The 18665-nt window shown below is 43.5% G+C and overlaps 1 protein-coding gene across 13 annotated transcripts in view; it reads right to left on the bottom strand.

Moving 5' to 3' along the window:
* Nucleotides 1-18665, bottom strand: part of SGMS1 (sphingomyelin synthase 1) — a 268293-nt gene that overhangs the window by 106919 nt on the left and 142709 nt on the right. For 12 of the 13 annotated variants that reach the window (XM_035008582.1, XM_035008588.1, XM_035008580.1 and 9 more), the window contains one exon: nt 391-566. The exons of the other annotated variant lie outside the window; for it this stretch is intronic. The gene's annotated coding sequence lies outside the window, so the exon portion shown is untranslated. The remainder of the gene's footprint in view (nt 1-390; nt 567-18665) is intronic. 13 annotated transcript variants of the gene reach the window in all.

The raw sequence follows: 18665 nt of genomic DNA, 5'->3' as shown, positions 1-18665 counted from the left end.
TTTATGGGAAGAATATATGGCTCCAAGTGGATCAGAATGACAAGACAGGCACCTGTTACTCTTCCTCACCCGAAGCCTCAGTGTTGTCATTCTGAGAGAGAAGATTCATATTAATTATAAAAAGAGACACCGTCACCTCAGTTATAGAATAGACAGAAGCCTCAAGTTCTCCAAACCTGTAGGGTGCGTGGGTGCGTGGGTGTGGGGTGGGGATGAGAGTCAGGGGGCCACAGAGAAAGTAGAGAATGGAACAAATGCACATAAATCCAGAAAGCCTCCTACTAACAAGGAAAGGGCTTACCAACATCAATAAGAGTTAGCAGGGAAGGACTCAAAGTCAGGGACTTAGAGATCATACCCAACACCAAGAGGAAGGAGCCCCGTGCTCACCAGCTAGCAAGAGCCTTCTAGGCTGGTCATTCGACGCGGAAGACTTTCAAAAAACCACGAACAGTGGAGAAGGTTTGACTCGGGCTGGACAGACAGGCTTGAACTACACCTCTGCTGTGTACCCACAGAGCGGTGTTTATCCGTTACTGAATCCTTCCAAAACTCAGTTTCCAGGCCTGAAAGAGAAGGACAATGACACATAGTGTGGAGAGAAGTTACGTAGATTAGAGAGAACACACATACAGTGCCCACCATAGAACATGTCCGCAAGACATAACGGCAATTGCCAGGTCTACTAATGCAAGTATGGGAGTCTATTAAATTCATGGCCACAATTGCAATTCTGGTCTACAGTCCATTGAATTCAGACTCTTTCCCTACGTGAACATTGGGGAGAGGTCAAATCAGACTTCTGACAAGAACATCAAACTTTCCCAAGTTGTTCTGAGCAGAGTGTCCAATAAAAACGCCCGTGCTGGCAGATGGCCTTTACTAACGTGCACGCAGAAACCTCTAGCTGTGCACTTGTGACCATTCTGGACAGCAGCTCTGTTTCCTTTTTTGATGATTAATTCTTGAAAGAGGGAATGAATCATTTCCATCAGGGCCAATTCTTCTGGTGTGCAAAGCCAAGTACTTGGCGGGCATCTGTGGGGAAGAGTAGCCACACTGAGAATAGCAGGCGGCCTATTGCCACGGCTAGATTCGCATCACAGCCTCATCAAGAGCATGGATTTGTCAGCGAGGCTTTCAAGAAAAAAAAAAGACCCACAAGAGAGGCAACAGCAACTCTTATTTTTCTTTTTTTATAGATTTCATTTATTCATTTGAGAGAGAGAGAGAGCACGAGCAGGGGAAGAGGCAGAGGCAGAGGGAGAGGGAGAAGCAGACTCCCCACTGGGCAGGGAGCCCGATGCAGAGCTCGATTCCAGGACCCTGGGATCATGACCTGAGCTGAAGGCAGACGCTTAACCAGCTGAGCCACCCAGGTGCCCCAGCAATAGCAACTTTTAAACAGAACTTTCTATCTGAATAAAAGTGTTCCTTGACCCTTCCTACATCATCCTCTTTGGGACTCACTCCAATGATGCTGACTGCTCGGAATAGGCTGACCACTCTTCTTTTGCCTTCAAAACCAGCATATGATGCCCATGAGAAAAATGTCTCATTACGGCTTAGTCCTGATCTTTTTTTAAAAAGATTTTACTTATTTATTTGAGAGAGAGCAAGAGAGAGACAGAGAGTGAGAAACAGCATGAGAGGGGAGAAGGTCAGAGGGGGAAGCAGGCTCCCCACTGAGCCAGTAGCCCGATGTGGGACTCGATCCCAGAACTCTGGGATCATGACCTGAGCCGAAGGCAGTCGTCTAACCAACTGAGCCACCCAAGAGCCCCAGTCCTGATCTTTTTAACAAGACCCAAGTTCTTTGCTTTAGTGGAAAATATTTTAATAGGTTCGCAGAATCAAGTTCCTCCTCAAAGTTGGTAATTTGCCACCACTATGGCTATTCAAAAGAATAAGCGACTTCAACAAGTGGCGTGAATGAACTATCCACCTGGCAGCAGGCACCGTGCCAAGTGCTGGGGGCGGGGAAGGGGTTTTACAGTGGTGGGTGTGAAGTGCATTTACAAGAATGCAGTGTGGTGGTAGCATCACCAGAACACAAGCAATGAACTTAGCTGATGCGCTTAAAGAGAATGATCTGCATGTGGAAGTCCTGGCTGAGACTGCTAACAGCCCAGAACTTCTTAATCATGCTGCTTATACGATGTTAACACTCCGCAAGAGTCATGCAAAAACCTGCCTGAAAGGAACACACTCTGTGCTGTTTTGTTTTTTTAACATGTATTTATTCAGCTGAGAGAGAGAGGGCATGCGCGAGCAGAGGGAGAGGGAGAGAAAGTCCCAAGCTGACACCCCACTGACCAGGGAACCTGACCCCGGGGCTCCATCTGGTGACCTGAGACCATGACCTGAGCCTGGCTCTTAACCACAACACCACACTATCTCCTAGTGAGGAGGAAGAGTAGTACTTGAAGACTAACTAAGACACAGACCAGGGGCAGGCCTGAGAAAGGCAAGAGACACCCCAAAGATGACTGAAGAGATAATGATACTAAAGATCAGTTAACGGGGCCAAAGAGTGAAAGGACCAAAACCACTAACGATTCTAAATTAAAATCTAAAGCACAATCACAGCAAGAACCCCTAAGAGGACAACACTGGGAAAGTGAACTCACTTTGGAGGTCAGCACTTGCTTAAAAACACCAGAAACAAAAGCTGAAAAGACCCCACGTGGGTCCTTTATAGAGAGCACATTATGACCTAGAAACACCAGCTAGGGAATGGGTCACACACTCAAAATACCAGCCATCCAGGCAGGGCCCTGACAGCCTGGGAGCTGCTCACCGAGGCAGAGCCTCCTGCCACCCTTCCCTTGCATTTCTATAGCAGAAGAGAGAAGGACACACCACCCACGGTTACTGGATTCTCCACAGGCCGGAGGAAGAAAGAAGGCAGAAGGGACCATAAGCATGCTCCTGGTGAAGAGGGAAAATGCATAGACAGGGGAGTAAGGACACAGAGGAGCCACACTCCCAGCCAGCCTCAAACGTGGCCAACTCTAAAATGGCCCCATGATCCCTATCTCTCCTTACCCCTGCCTGTGTCACACCCTCCCCTTGAGCAAGGTAGAGCCTGAGATTCTCTTGTAACCAGTGGAATAAGCAAAAATGATGGGCTACATCAGGTTACTTCACATACATAAGACTGTCACGTCCGTTCTGCTACAAGGCTCCCCCCTTGCTGGCTCTGAAGAAGAGCCACATGAGGGCAGCCTCCAGCTCACGGTTCACACGAAACTGAGGTCCTCAGTCTGAGAGCCCACAGGAAAGTGCCAAAAATCACGGAAGCTTAGAAGGAAACCCTTCCCCGGTCGAGCTTCAGATAACACAGCAGCCCTGGCTGCCATCTTGACCGCAGCCTTCAACTTGCAGTCAGCTGAATCACAACCAGACCCCTGACCCATTGGAACGGCGAGACAGCCAACGCCCGACTCAGCCACTCTGTTTGGAGCGACCGTGTTCTGTGGCTACAGCTAACTCATACATAAGGGAAATGTGAGTCCCTGACACTTCCGAGGGAGGCCGGGGGCCAGGGCCTGGGAGAGGGGGCACATCCACTGGCGTGCATCCTCCCATGCAGCTGTCTCTGCCTCAGACCCTCCATCTCCTCTCTTACCACACATGTCCTTTTACCCCGTTCTTGACATTTACAGGACTTAACAGAACATGTTTACCAAGGAAATAACAGTATTACAAAGGGTGATCTGGTCACCCAGCTGCCCTGCAAAACTACTTGGCATGCCAAACACTGACATACTGACAAGAGCAAGATGATTTCGATCCGAGCTGTGCTAGGATCCTGCCCCTCATAAAACACTTGTAACAGAACAATATTGTAAAGGTGATGTAACACACTGAAACACTTCATAAAATTCATGTTCAGACAGACAAGGAGACTTTCTGTATCAGTGGTGTTGAGAACAGAACAGAAATGAAAACATCCAAGGTTCTATCTAAGTTTTGCTAATATGGGCTCTTTAAATCCAAATATAAATATTGTTCTTGTTGTTGTTGTTTTATTTTTGCTTTTTTAAAGATTTCATTTCTTTATTTGAGAGTGAATGAGAGAGAGAAAGAGCTTGCACAAGCAGGGGAGAGGGAGAAGCAGACTCCCCACTGAGTAGGGAGCCCAACATGGGGCTTGATCTCAGGACCCCGGGATCACGACCTCAGCCGAAGGCAGACGCTTAACCAACTGAGCCACCAGGTGCCCCTCAAATATAAATATTCTTAAATCTTCTGAGCAAGTACCAATAGCTTTTACAAATTAACTCAAGTAACAGTTCTCAAGCAGAGCATGCAGCTAAGACTGACTCTGTGAACCAGAGACCTCTTACCTCAACAGGCCATCTTACTACCAGCAGAAATGCCTGGGGAGATCTACAATTGCATCATTTGAAAGCTAGGAAGTCCTCATTAATCTTCTAGTCCTAGCCTCTCGGCAACAGGTGCCGACACACAGACACAGACTTTAAGTGACCTGTTCAGGGTGGCTCAGAAGCACAACCTGGACCCCCTGTTTCCCAGGCTTCTTTATACCCAAGTCCACCCAACTTTTTATTTTATTTTATTTCATTTATTTATTTTATATATTTTATTTTATTTTATATCTTATTTTATATTTTATATTTTATTTTATTTATTTTATTTTTTATTTTATTTTATTTATTTTATCTTATTTATTTTATTTATTTTATTATTTATTTTATTTATTTATATTTTATTTATTTTATTATTTTATTTTATTTATTTCATTTCATTTCATTTATTTGACAGAGAGAGAGACAGGGATAGAGGGAACACAAGCAGGGGGAGTGGGAGAGGGAGAAGCAGGCTTCCTGCTGAGCAGGGAGCCTGATGCGGGGCTCGATCCCAGGACCCTGAGATCATGACCTAAGCCGAAGGCAGACGCTTAACGACTGAGCCACCCAGGCGCCCCTAGTCCACCCAACTTTAGCTTCAAGCCAGAACTAATGAAATCAGTGGTATCAGATATTCCACAAGGACAAAAATGGGAACGGAATTTCCACATTATAAAGCTCCTACTTGTAAAAAGCAAGCTCTGGAGCAAGAGAAAAAAAATGACACTGAGGAAAGAGTCATATTAAAATTTCAATTCAAGCGGTGCCTGGGTGGCTCAGTCGTTAAGCGTCTGCCTTCGGCTCAGCTCATGATCCCAGGGTCCTGGGATCGAGCCCTGCATCGGGTTCCCTGCTCAGCGGGAAGTCTGCTTGTCCCTCTCCCACTCCCCCTGTTTGTGTTCCCTCTCTCGCTGTGTCTCTCTCTGTCAAAAAATAAATAAAATATTTTTTAAAATAATAAATAAATAAATAAAAGTTCAATTTGTTTTCAAAAGCAATGCATAGTATTTTCTGAGTAAATGGAGATGTCCCTAAAATAGACTGCCTTTTTTTAAGGAATGATCCACTTTTTCTTTTTTTAAATAAACGTTAACCAGGGGAGCAAATCAAGAGGCCCAGAGCAAACACTTGTGCAAGGATGTCCATCCCGTTCCTTCATACAGCTGTGCTCCTAAACCTACTGTTCCATTCCACAGATGCTTTGGGGTTACCTCCTGCGTCAAGGTCCTGTGGTAGGACCTGGATACACAGAGCCTGTCTGGGCATTAACAAGTCATGATTCCTCGTATCTCTGGTAGAAGGAACCTCATCTGAACAAGCAAACACTGGAAACAGCATGTTTTGGTAGGCTGTTATGAATGTAGACCGGAGTTCTCTCTTCTCCTAGAAACTTCTGTGTTTAAGGTAAATAGCAACTTGCTTTTGTGTGTATGGATATTGCCCTGACACCAGCAGCGGGAGTTACCAAAACAGAGGGGTTGGACCTCCGTCCCCGGGTCACACCCCTCCAGGACTCCTGTCATGGGGCCCGTTCCACAGCCTAAAAGCAATTAAAAAAAAAAAAGCAGTCCTTCACTCACATTCTCCTTCCTCATCTCTTCCTCAGTACCAAGAATAAACATGTTTACAACAAAGCAAGGAGGAAGAAAGGCTTATTTTCTTCCGTGCAGACGGCAGGCTTCTGTCCTCAGCACGAACATCAGCCTCCCCGGGTCTGATCAGGACAGGACCTCAGGCAACCGTGTTCTACGTGCGTGTGAGGGCCCTGACGCAGTCAAACTAACACTGCAGACACGCTGTTCAGCACACACGGGGCTCTTCCCTCAACGCTTCATGGGCCCGGACTCACGGAAGCGGACATCCTCATGTGGCGGAGGAGAAATCGAAGGCGGACTTGCTGAGAACACAGGTTACTCACACACCCACCCCGCTCTACAGAGGGCTGGCGGGGGGCCCCCACACCCTGTGGCCTCAGCTTTCCGTCTGGAGCCTTCCCTGCACGAGGGGAGTGGTGGGTTTGGCCCAGACTCTCCCGACGCCCTCCCTTTCCAGGGCCAACCTGCCCGCAGATGGGGGCAGTCCAGGCTGCTCCCTGCCCCATGAGGAGCAGGAGAAAGCCCAAAAAACCCGCTGGGCCCCACTCTTCTAATAAACCTCTGGAGGGCTAACCCCCACGGGTCTGCCCGCTGGTCCCAGGACAGCAAGAAACAAGGGCATCAGCCCACTATCCATCCTCCCGAGGCCTCACACAAGTTAAGTTTTAGAGCCCAAACGGGTGGCAAGATCTTTGTGGAAAAGGTAAATATTTCTTTTACAGAAAAGGAAACCCAGACCCAAAGGGACGCAAGAACACACACGACACAGCTCAGCACAGTGAGTCATTCAAGAATGCTCTTCTCGCTCACCGTCAAGAGGCATCTAAAAGACAAGGTCATTCCTCTACTTTCTTCTCTGCGTTGGATCTAAAAACACGAACTCCTTTCCAAATACATAAAACAGGCACAAGGAACCTTTGCTACCGTAGCGCCCAAGCGTACGTGGTGGAACATTCCGTGGCACCGTGGCCACATGGCTTTCACACAACAGCCCGGGCGCATCAGTGGTGTGGATATCTTCAGGCTGGCGGAGCCTGTGCGGAGACCGACTGCGTGAGGCTTCGACCACAGAACGTACGGGGACAAAAACGCGACCCATGACACGGTCAGCCAGGAAGAAAAAGGTCTCTGATTTCCTGACTTACCATTTCAATTTTCGTGGACTCCCAAAATTCAGTGCTTCTTGTTTTAAAAATACACGAAAAGGGCTTTCATTCAGTAATAGTGATTTTTGTTTTTGCTATGCAGATACTTTAATGCAGATCATTTGAGATTCATGTGTTCCTATTCAAATTGTATTTAGTAAGAATAGTTTCCTTAGTGTTATCTGAGCAAAAATTTCAAAATAAAAACAAACCACATTTATTCCACAATAAATTTAAAAACAAAATTAACTTCTTCACAGATGCACTGAAGTGAAGGAAGCCGGTCATCCCACACGGCCGGCTTTGCAGAGAAGAACAAATCACAGATACGACAGCACATATATGCCTCATCCTTGCAACACTAGGTGAGACAGCTAGAAAATGATCCCCATTGTCAGAAAAAGAACCTGAGGTTCAGAGAAGTACAGTGACATGCCTAAATTAACCTATTTTCTAATGGCAGGACTCAACTTTAAATAGTCTTCTTGGAGGGGCACCTGGCTGGTTCCATGGGGGGGGATAGAGCCTCCAACTCTTGATCTCAGGGTCATGAGTTCAAGCACCACGCTGGGTGTAGACTACTTAAAATAAACAAATAAACCATTTTCTTGGAGCCAAAATTTGTGCTTTTTCTCCTCTGGGCCTCTATGAAACAAGAAGTGATGGGAAAAGCTTCTGAGAATGAGCAGTGATCAAAACTGAAGTGGAGGGGAGCCTGGGTGGCTCAGTCGGTTCAGCGTCCGACTCTTGATTTCAGTTCAGGTCATGAGTTCAGGGTCATGGGATCGAGCCCCGCATCAAGCTCCATGCTCAGCGTGAGTCTGCTTGATACTCTCCCTCTGCTCCTACCCCCGCTCACTCTCTCTCTCTCAAATAAATAATAATAATTTTTTTAAATTTTCAGTGGAGAAGACCCGAAAACAAAGGCTGACGGTAATGGTGCAATATGAGTTGATGTGATGTCAGCCCCATTTTTTACTCAGCCGGGGGTAACTGGTCAGAAGAGAGAGAAGAAAGAAAAAAATCGGACAATGAAAAGGACCAGCATCAGACTGGCTGTGGAGAGTACGGGAAGCAATGTGTACCAACCAAAATAAAGAAGTGATGTGGGGCGTCTGGTCGCAGATCATGCCTAGACCAGGCAGCAGACATTTTCTGGAGTCGGCCTGTCGGGTTTTACAGGGCACATGGGATCTTTTGCAACTACTCAGCTCTGTCATCACGGTACGAAAGCACCACCGGGGATGTACAGATGACAGAGCCGTATCTATAAAAACAGGTTTCCGGCCAGACTTGGCCCTCCTGCTAGTCGGCTAGCCCCCGGCCTAGACAGTCCCCCGGCCTCCGTAGGAAACCCATGATATACTAAAGAAGCAAAGAGAAAGATGCTACAGCCAACCTAAAAACTCCGGGGGCCACACAGCCGTCCAGCTGGCAGCAAGCACCTCAAGGGCCGTCCCCACAAGCTCCTAGTCTGGGGGAGCTCAGCCTCGCCTCTGGATGAAGACACTGAAGGGATACGTTGTTCACTGTTCGTTTATCCCAAGTCATTAACATTCAAAGAACCAGTCTGTGAAACAGCATGTGGATCGTGACTCCTACAACTGTTCGGCCCGGTCTTACCGCACGGATGACGTGTTTTATACGGACAATTATAGGAAAAATCACCCCAATGTTCCAAAAGAGACTACAAAAGGAAACTGTCAGAAAGAGAGGCAAATAAACCAATCCTGGCTTCTGTCTTGGACGGCTCCTCTACCTGGAAAACCACCCCTGGCTTTTCCTAAGCCATTTTCCCACCTAGCTCTTGCTCCTCGGGAAGGTGGCAACCTAAACATCTTTTCCTCCAAGAATTCTTCTCAGACACCCCACGTGAGGTCAAGACACTTGCCATGCACGCTGATGACCCTGAGCTTCTTCACTACCCAAAGCACACTGATAATTCCTCCCGAGCTCAAGGTCTGCTTCCCTTCTAAACTCCAGGAAGATGCCTTGTTCAACACCTACGTACAAGGCTGGCAATGAGATCCTGACTAAACAGAAGGCTCTGGTGTTTCAAGACAACACTCTGCACTGAGATACACCTGGTTGTCACCAAATCAGCAAAGCATGATTTTGCAGAGCAGCTCTGAGCTTTTCCAGCCTATACCAGGGGCAATGTGATAAAGCCAGAAAGAAGACGGTGTCCACGTGCCAGTAAGCAGAGTAAGGGTAGGAAACCCATTCTTAGGTGCGTCAAAGTAGAAGCTACAAAGCAGTTTTCTCTCATGCTTATCAGTTACAAAAACCAATGTGGTTTCAGTTAATGACAAAATGTTCCCTAGGAGCACCTGGGTGGCTCAGTCGGTTAAGCGTCTGACTCTTGACTTATGCTCAGGTCATGATCTCAGGGTCATGAGATGGAGCCCTGCATCGCGGGCTCCACACTTGGCAGGGAGTCTGCTTCGGATTCTCCCTCTGCCCCTCACCCCGCTTGCACATGCGTGCTCTCTCTCTCAAAAAAAAAAAAAAAAGTTCCTTAACCTAGGCCCTAGCAAATTCAAAGCTATCTAGCTGGATGGATTTTAAACAAGTATCTGAACAATTTATTTTTGTTTAAATATATACGCACACAGTATACATAAAAGCACAAACACTGACACACATATAGAACTGAGAAAAAAAGATCCTAAAATATATATACTATGATCCATTTTTGTAAATTAAAACAGAAAAATAAGCTAAAATGATGTATGCCCTCCAATGTGGTTGTACCTGGCAGAGGGATTTGGGTTAATTTCATTTTCTTCCTTTTTATCTATTGGTATAGTTGACCCTTGAACAACAGTTGACCCTTTGAACTACACAGGTCCACTTGCACGTGGGTTTTTCAGTAAATGCAGCCCAGTACAATAAATGTATTTTCTCTTATGATATTCTCAATAACATTTTCCTTTCTCTAGCTCACTTTATTGTAAGAACACATTATGTGATACATACAACATACAAAATATGTGTTAGTCTACTGTTTATAAGGAAGGCTTCTGGTCAACAGCAGTTACCTTTTGGAGAAATAAAAGTTACATGTGGATTTTTAACCTCTGTAGGGGGGAGGGTCAGTGTCCCTAAATCGCACATTGTTCAAGGGCCAACAGGATTTTCTTTTTTATATGGCAATAACATATTTTGGAAAAGCGTTTTTTTAAAAGTTGTTTCAAACAAAAAATCTGCTAATTAAACAATTCTTCAAAGCTTTTTCAAAGAAACATTATAGAAAGAGAAAATGTGAAACAGGGCAATGCTGTTACTATTTAACATAGTGTTGCTGAAAGAGTAAAAAAAAAAGTTTCTGGCCTGCTTAAATGTTCACCCACTCCCACCAATATCATAATGATGATACATCTTACCTTGGTGAACATGGGCACACAAAAGCAAAATAGTACCAATGCTGGTGGTGTTAATTTCAGTTTCTAACTACATTGTTACTTTTCCTGGAACATGCTATGTTTTAAGTTGGCCTAATTTCTCTCTAGTCTTAGGACTCTGCAAACTGCACAAAACTTACCTACCACCCAATTTCAGCGACCAAAACAAATTCAGGGTGGTGAGAAACTTCAAAAGTAAAGTCTCCTCTCTTAAAGGCAATTTATATAGGTCAGAAATTGTGAGGGCAGACATGAGGAACGTCCTCGTAGTTACCTGAAGTTTAATTCCAATGTTTACACTGGGGTCTCTAGGTACATGCACTAAGTAGGTTTAATTTCAATTCTCGTGGTTATCTAACATCAGCCTATGCACAAATCAGGCAGATGACCAAATTTCCCATCTTAGATTATGTTTTAATATCTTATATTTTTTTTCATAAATACTAAGTATCTCATAAACATGGTCTTGTGCTTAAATAATGCTCTACTGGCCTGTACCAACAGCGTCGTCCGTTATACATGACTTGAGGACATTTTCAAGGTCCCAATGAAAGAGGTTTGACACCTCTTCATAAATGACTGAAATAAACCACACATAACAAATTCCTTCAAAGATTGGTTTTCCGATGACAGAGTTGACCTCCCCCCAGTAACAACTATAAATGGTGGATGAATATAAAAATCAATTGTGAAGGCAGCGGAAAACAACCATGTGGAAAGTAAACTATCTACGAGCCCAGAAAGGAAGGAAACCCCACTCGATGATAATTTACATGTGTAGGGCTTATCACACGAGAGCGAAACCAGCCCTTGCCACAGCAGATGGAGCTCAAAATAGCAAACCGCAGCCTTGTGGGTCAGAATATGGGCCTGCCAGGGTGGCTGAAAATTGAGGAAGAAAGTCTCCCAAATGAGAAAGCCATCAAGGGTGAAGTCCCAAATTTGCAAATCAATACTATATTTGTTGGCTAAACTGAGAACTTCAAGTCTGAGGATCCTGGGGAAAACAACAACAGTTGGGACATTTTTTAGGAAGCTGACCAGTTTCAACAGCTGCCCACATCCAGGGCGCCTGACAAAGGCCTCAGACTTACCTTTGAAACCACAGAAGCACCTCAGCTAAGGCACAAAGACCACTTCCCTGAGTGAGCAGACATTCCCTGGGAAGTAACAGGCAAAACAGAAATAGCAAAGCCTAAGGATGAGCCTCTGTACTGTGCAAGCTGATTTGCCATTAATTTAACTGCCTGTTTGAACAAAACTCAACCTTCCTCAGAGGGACGTAACAGAATCCTTAGTAGCATCTGTGATGTCCGGCATACGATCAAAAATTAATATGTATGTGAGATAAATGAGAGATGTAACTCCTTAGTCAAAGCAGTCCACAGAAACGGACCTACACGTGACCCAGAAAATGGAATCCGAAGACAAGGATTTTAAAATAACAATGCTAAATATATTGAAGAATTTACAGAATGACAGAATGGGTAAAGAAATAGGACATTTCAGAAGAGATTTAAGGGAAAAAAAAGAACCAAATAGAAATTACAGAACTGAAAACTACAATATCTGAAATGAACAGCATTGGACGTAGATTATCAAGTGGACACAATAATGAAAAAGGCCAGGTGAACTTTAAGACATGTCAATACAAAGAATCCACGCTGAAGCACAGGAAAAAAAATAAAAATAAGACAACAACAACAAAACCAATGGTTTGAAAAGAGCCTCCAAGACGACCAGACAGGAGTATCAAGTGATTTAATTTACAAGTTAGGGAAGAATAGTGAGAATGGGGCAGAAACATTCAAAACTGAGCAAAAACAGCAATCTACCAGAGCAGGATTTTCAGTTAGCCACAAGAAAATGTCACCTAATATTGAAAACCACAGATTCAACAAAAAAAATGTGTAGACGTGACCAGAGAAGAAAAGACAGAGAACAATAATGAGAATACAGCCGAAAGCTCATCAGAAAGACAGCAAACGACATCTGTAAAGAAGAAGAATGTCAACCTAGAATTCTATGCACAACAAAACCCCTTCAAAAATAAAGGAAAAATAAAGAATCTTCATATAAATGAAAACCGAGAGAATCTGTTGCAAAATAACCCCAATACTGCAAGAAAGGCCAAAGGAAGAAGCTCTCCAGGAAGAACAGAAGTGGTACCAGATGTAAACCTGAATCTACAGAAAAGAATGAAGAGCCTTGGAAGAAGTAAATGCGTAAGTAAACATGAAAGAGCCCTTCTCTTAATTTCCTTAAGACCTACTTGTTACAGATACTGTATTAACTGTGTGTATATACACATACTGTTTATATACACTTCATATACACTGTCTTAAGAGAATGAAACTGTATTAGTTTATAACATATATGGATATAAAATATATGAGGGCAGTACAATGAACAAGAAGGGGAAAATGAAGCCATATTATAGGTTTCATACATTTCTTACACAAAGTGATAAAATCTTAATTCAAAAAAGACTTATAGATGAATACTGTAATCTGTACAGAAACTGTAAGAACAACAAGGCAAAGAGGTATAGCTGAAAACCTAAGAGGCAAATTAAACATATCTAATTAAACAAAGAGAAATTTGAAAAGGGGATACAGGATTAAAAAAAAAATGTTTATTGGATGAGACGAATAAGATACAACAAAAATGGGGCACCTGGGTGGCTCAGTCATTAAGTGTCTGTCTCCAGCTCGGGTCGTGATCCCAGGGTCCTGGGATCGAGCCCCATGTCGGGCTCCCTGCTCCACGGGGAGCCTGCTTCTCCCTCTCCCACTCCCCCTGCTTGTGTTCCCTCTCTCGTTGTGTCTCTCTCTGTCAAATAATAAAATCTTTAAAAAAAAAAAAGAAAAGAAAAGAAACACAAAAATGATAGGTCAAAAACTAACCACATCAGTAATTATGGTACACAGACTAAACATTCCAATTAAAAGGCAGAGATTGTCAGAATATACAAAAAAGCAATCCCCAACTATGTACTACCTACAACAGATGCATTTTAAATATAAAGACAAAGGTAAGTAAACACATGTTAAAGCATATACCAACATGACCTCAATGTAACAACCAAACAAAGACAATAAAAGAAAACTATAATATCACTCAAAAAACATTATGTGCCAAACTTTTCAACAAAATATAGTATAGGCGTAAGGACAGATGAATAAACAGTGAAGCATAAGAGGCCAAAACAGATGAACACATCTATGGTCAACTGATTTTTTTGACCAAGTTACCAAAATAATTCAGTGGGTATAAGGATAGTCTTTGCAACAAATTGGGCAGGAACAAATTGATATCCACATAGAAAGAAGAATGAATCCTCACCTCTACACCTCACATAGAACTAACCATAAAAACCTAAAACCATAAAGCAGAAAAACATAGGAGAATATCTTTGTGATGATGGACTAGGCAAAACACTCTGGATAAAAGAAAGAAACCCTGGGGCGCCTGGGTGGCTCAGTTGGTTAAGCAACTGCCTTCGGCTCAGGTCATGATCCCGGAGTCGCAGGATAGAGTCCCGCGTCGGGCTCCCTGCTAGGTGGGGAGGCTGCTTCTCCCTCTGACCCTCCCCCCTCTCGTGTACTCTCTCTCATTCTCTCTCTCTCAAATAAATAAATAAATCTTTAAAAAAAGAAAGAAAGAAAGAAAGAAAGAAAGAAAGAAAGAAAGAAAGAAAGAAAGAAAGAAAGAAACCCTGATAAAATGGACTTCATTGAAATTAAAACTTCTGCTTTTTGAAAGACACAGTTAAGAAAATAAAAGGACAACCACCAACTGGAAAATATTCACAATACACATACCTGACAAAGGACTTATACCTAAAATACATAAAGAACAGCTATAATTCAAGAACTAAAAAGCATAAAAAGTTAAGATAAAAAAGTCACACAACCCAGTTTTTAAAAAAGCAAAAGACCTGACTAGATTACTTCATAAAAGAAGACACAGGAATGGCCAATAAGTACGTGACAAAATTTCAACATCATTATCGTCAAAGAAATCACAGGAAAGCACAAAGTACCGTATGATACCCACTAGAGTGCTGATACTGAAAAGACTGACAGCAGCAAGTGCTGGCAAAAGCTTGGAGCATATTGGAGCACTGAAAACATCCCTGATGGGCATGTTTAAATATAGAACCCCTTTAGGAATATGTTTGACAATTTTTTATAAAATTAAATATATACTTATCCAGGGATCTACTTCTAAGTATATACAAAAGAAATGAAAACATAAGTCCACAAAGAGACTTGTGCATTAATGTTCATGGTAGTTATATTCATAATAGACAAAAATTGTAACGCCCCCAAACAGATGAGTAGATAAATTCACACCACAGAATACTACAAATCAACATTAAGAAATAACCCACTGATACTTGTAACAACAAGTATGAGTCTCAAAAACACCGTTAAGTGAAGCAAAAGAAGCCAGATACATGAGCACACTCTGTATAACTCCATGTATATGAAGTTCTGGAAGAGGCAAAACTAAGCTCTGTTGATAGAAATCACAGTACCATTTATTTCTGAGGTGGGACAAATGACTGGACATGGCACAAGAGAACTTTCTGGGTGATGGATATGTTCTCTATCTTGAGAGAGATGTTGGTTCACTGAAGTGTTCACTTAAAATTTATACATCGTATAGCATATCAATTATACCCAAATTTTTAAAAAGTTCACAAAAAATTTTCTTTGAGTTAGTTCTTAAGAAGATACGGTCTCTCACAGGTCAAGCCTATTTCTCTTATTACCTCGGAGGACTTCTAAAGTCTCACAAACAGAAAGTGTGCGTATTTACTTTAGTCATGCCATTCTTGAAATATACATCCAATCAAAGCAAAGGAAAAAGTATTGTTATCTGAACATTTTTTCAGATAGTCTCTATCAAAATAGTCTCTGAACATGTGTTCCAACCTAGAATTAAAAGCAATCTGTCCTCGGTTTTATCTAATTTTACTTACCCACTTAAAGGTTACTTTTAACACCATGGACAAATTACTCAAAAAATAAACTATAAACCATAAATCTAAATGTTCTAGTATCTTACTCCTTCTAAAATATTTATTAAATTCCTACTGTATTCCAGGTAGGATGATAGCCCCTAAGGAAACAAAACTGAAAAACTCACACTGTACTGATGAAAAGTTCTCAGTCTGATGGATGTGACATATACATAAACAATTACCTTTAAGTGTAAATAAATGTTCTTGAGTATAAATTGGTTAAGACCTCACTCGAGGAAAATACACCTCTTCTCTTCCCTCTAAAAACATAACATTGGGGCGCCTGGGTGGCTCAGTCGGTTAAGCGACTGCTTTCGGCTCAGGTCATGATCCTGGAGTCCCAGGATCGGGTCCCACATCGGGCTCCCTGCTCTGCGGGAAGCCTGCTTCTCCCTCTCCCCCTCCCCCTGCTTGTGTTCCCTCTCTCGCTGTGTCTCTCTCTGTCAAATAAATAAATAAAATCTTAAAAAAAAATAAAATAAAATAAAATAAAATAAAAATAAAAACATAACATTTAGGGGCGCCTGGGTGGCCCAGTTGGTGAACCGCCCGCCTTCGGCTCAGGTCATGATCCCAGGGTCCTGGGATCGAGTCCCACATCGGGCTCCCTGCTCAGCTGGGAGCCTGCTTCTCTCTCTGCCCCCACCCGTTACTCGTGCTCACTCTCTGTCTGAAATAAATATAATCTTTAAAAAATAAAAAAAAATAACATTTAATATTGATCAATAATACACAAGAAGTAAATATAAAAAATTCTGTTATTCCTTTTGAAGGACACAGTAATTTTAAGAAAGAAAAACTTATTTAGTAACTAATCTCATATAACCATGTTTCTTAGCTTGAGGAAAAATAACCCATGTACCTTCTGGTTTTTAAGCTTTTATGTAGACTCCAAGAATGTGGAGAAAGGGGAACCCTCTTACACTGCTGGTGGGAGTGCAAACTGGTACAATTACCCCACCCACAGCCAAGGGGATTAAGCAACTCTCTGGTACTTCGTGCTCAGCCTCACAGCTGGTCTGCCTGGGGTGGGTTCCCACGCAAGATAAATCTGAAGGCCAGTCTCAAAATGAAGACATAGGCTAGGTCAGTTCCCACTCTCAGGAATCTGAGATACAAATCCCTTCCCTTCTCCTGAGCCTACTCTCGTCCCGTCTACTGAAATTATCCATTTCAAAATCAGTGACCTCCACCATTGCTAAAGCCAATGGTCAGTTCTCCGTTCTCATTTAATCTGACCTATTAGCCGCACACGACACAGGTGACCTCTTGCTTCTGTTGGAAACACTCGCTTTCCTTGGCCCTTTCACAGTCCTTCCCTCTGACAGTTCCATCTCGCTGTCCTTCGTGGGCTCTTCCTTAGCTCTGTAAGGGCCCAAAGGGTCATTCAATTCTCAGATGTCTTCCCTGTTGTCCTTCCCTCTCTAGGTCAGCGGTCCTCAAACATTTTGCTCTCATGACCCCTTTACACTTTTAAAAAAATTATTAAGGAGCTCAAAATTGCTTGTTTCTAAGGGTTATATCCAGGGATAGTTGTGATAGAAAATTTTTAAATATTTATGAATTCATCTAAAAGCAACAATAAGCCCATTACGTGTCAACAAAAGTAACATATTTTAATGAAAAATGTATTTCCCAAAACAAAAATACATGTCTTTAGTAAGAAAAGCGGCAGAGTTTTACTTGAAAATCTCTTTAATATCCAGCTTCACAGACAAGAGCAGACTGCTGTGTCTGTGTCTACGTTCGCTCTGCTGTGATGTCCCATGTCGCCTCTGAAAAGCGCTACTGTACTGAACGTCTTAGTATTGCTATAAAAAGTTGTGACTCTGCAGATCCCTCTACAAGCCCAAGGAGCCCCAGGGGTCCTTACTTGGAGAACATTTCAAGGGACCTCATCCAATCCCCTGGGTTTAAGGACCATCCCTTCTAGGACAACTCCCAGTAAAAAGGTGACCCCAGGCGGGGCTCTCTTAACCTCTAGGTTCAGACAGCCTACCGCCTCCTCAATATCCCCACTTAGATATCCAACAGGTATGTACTTGAACTCATGAAAGACCTGACTCCTCACAGCCCCGGCATTTTCTTCCTGCATGTAGTAAATGCAGTAAATGATAACTCATTTACTCAGTAAATGATAACTCAACTTACCAGCAGCTCAGGTCAAACTCTTTGGAGAAACCCTGTGTGCCTCTTTCTCCCAAATCCACGCCTGACCATACCCAAATTCTACTGCCCTGCTTTAGGAGTGTATCCAGAATCGGACCACTTCCTACTCACCCCTCACTACTCCCCCGACCCAAGCCAAGGGTACACAGCTGGCCTCGACAATGGCAAGAGCCTCCTAACTGGTTCCGTGCATTCCTCTGTGTCCCCTCCACATCGAAGATGGCGTTTTCACCATCACTCCATGCCCTTGCCCTGCTTTATTTTTCCTCCTAAAACTCCCCAATACCTGGCACGTGTGTCTCTTCTCCCCCTCCCAATAAAATGAGAGCAGGGACCTCGTCTGGCTTCACGCTCTAGCCCCCGTACCTAGAACGGGGTCTATGGAGCAGAAGTGCAAGGCCTGTTGTTTGAGTGGGTGAACCGAGACGCCGGTCCAGGCAGCATCTGAAAGCGAGGGCCAAGGTAACAAGGTAGAGAGGCCAGGAGAGCCGCATGCAAACCAGCACGTTGGAGGAGCAGAAACCATAAATGTGGGCGAAGTAGCACCAAGACAAAAGGAGACAAGAGCTGTGGCGGAGAGTGCTGGAATGAAGGCCAGGGATCTACATGGTCACCCAACCTTTACGGACTTCAAATAGTAGCCCTTAAACGTCACTCGAAATACACAAACATCTTTGGGCCAAGATGAGTGTCACCTGAATCACTGCAGGACGGTCTTATACTCGTCGTGCACATACATCTTCAACAAAAAGGAATGACCGGCCAGTGCAAAGGAAAACGATGAGTCTGCGTGGTCTACTTTGCGAACCCTCAGCCTACACACTGACTTCTCAGTCATTCTCACAAACTCGTCCCAAGAGGGGGGCAACACTGTAAGATTAATCGTCACACTGAACCAGGTCCTCATTGGCATTGAAATTCCGTGCGTCTGCCTAGAAAACCCC

The sequence above is a fragment of the Mirounga leonina genome, unplaced genomic scaffold (genome assembly GCF_011800145.1).
Source record: "Mirounga leonina isolate KUSES-001 unplaced genomic scaffold, KU_Mleo_1.0 Mir_152, whole genome shotgun sequence".
NCBI lineage: Eukaryota > Metazoa > Chordata > Mammalia > Carnivora > Phocidae > Mirounga > Mirounga leonina.
Note: the sequence above shows the minus strand (reverse complement) of the source record. Positions and strands in the feature narration are given on the sequence as shown.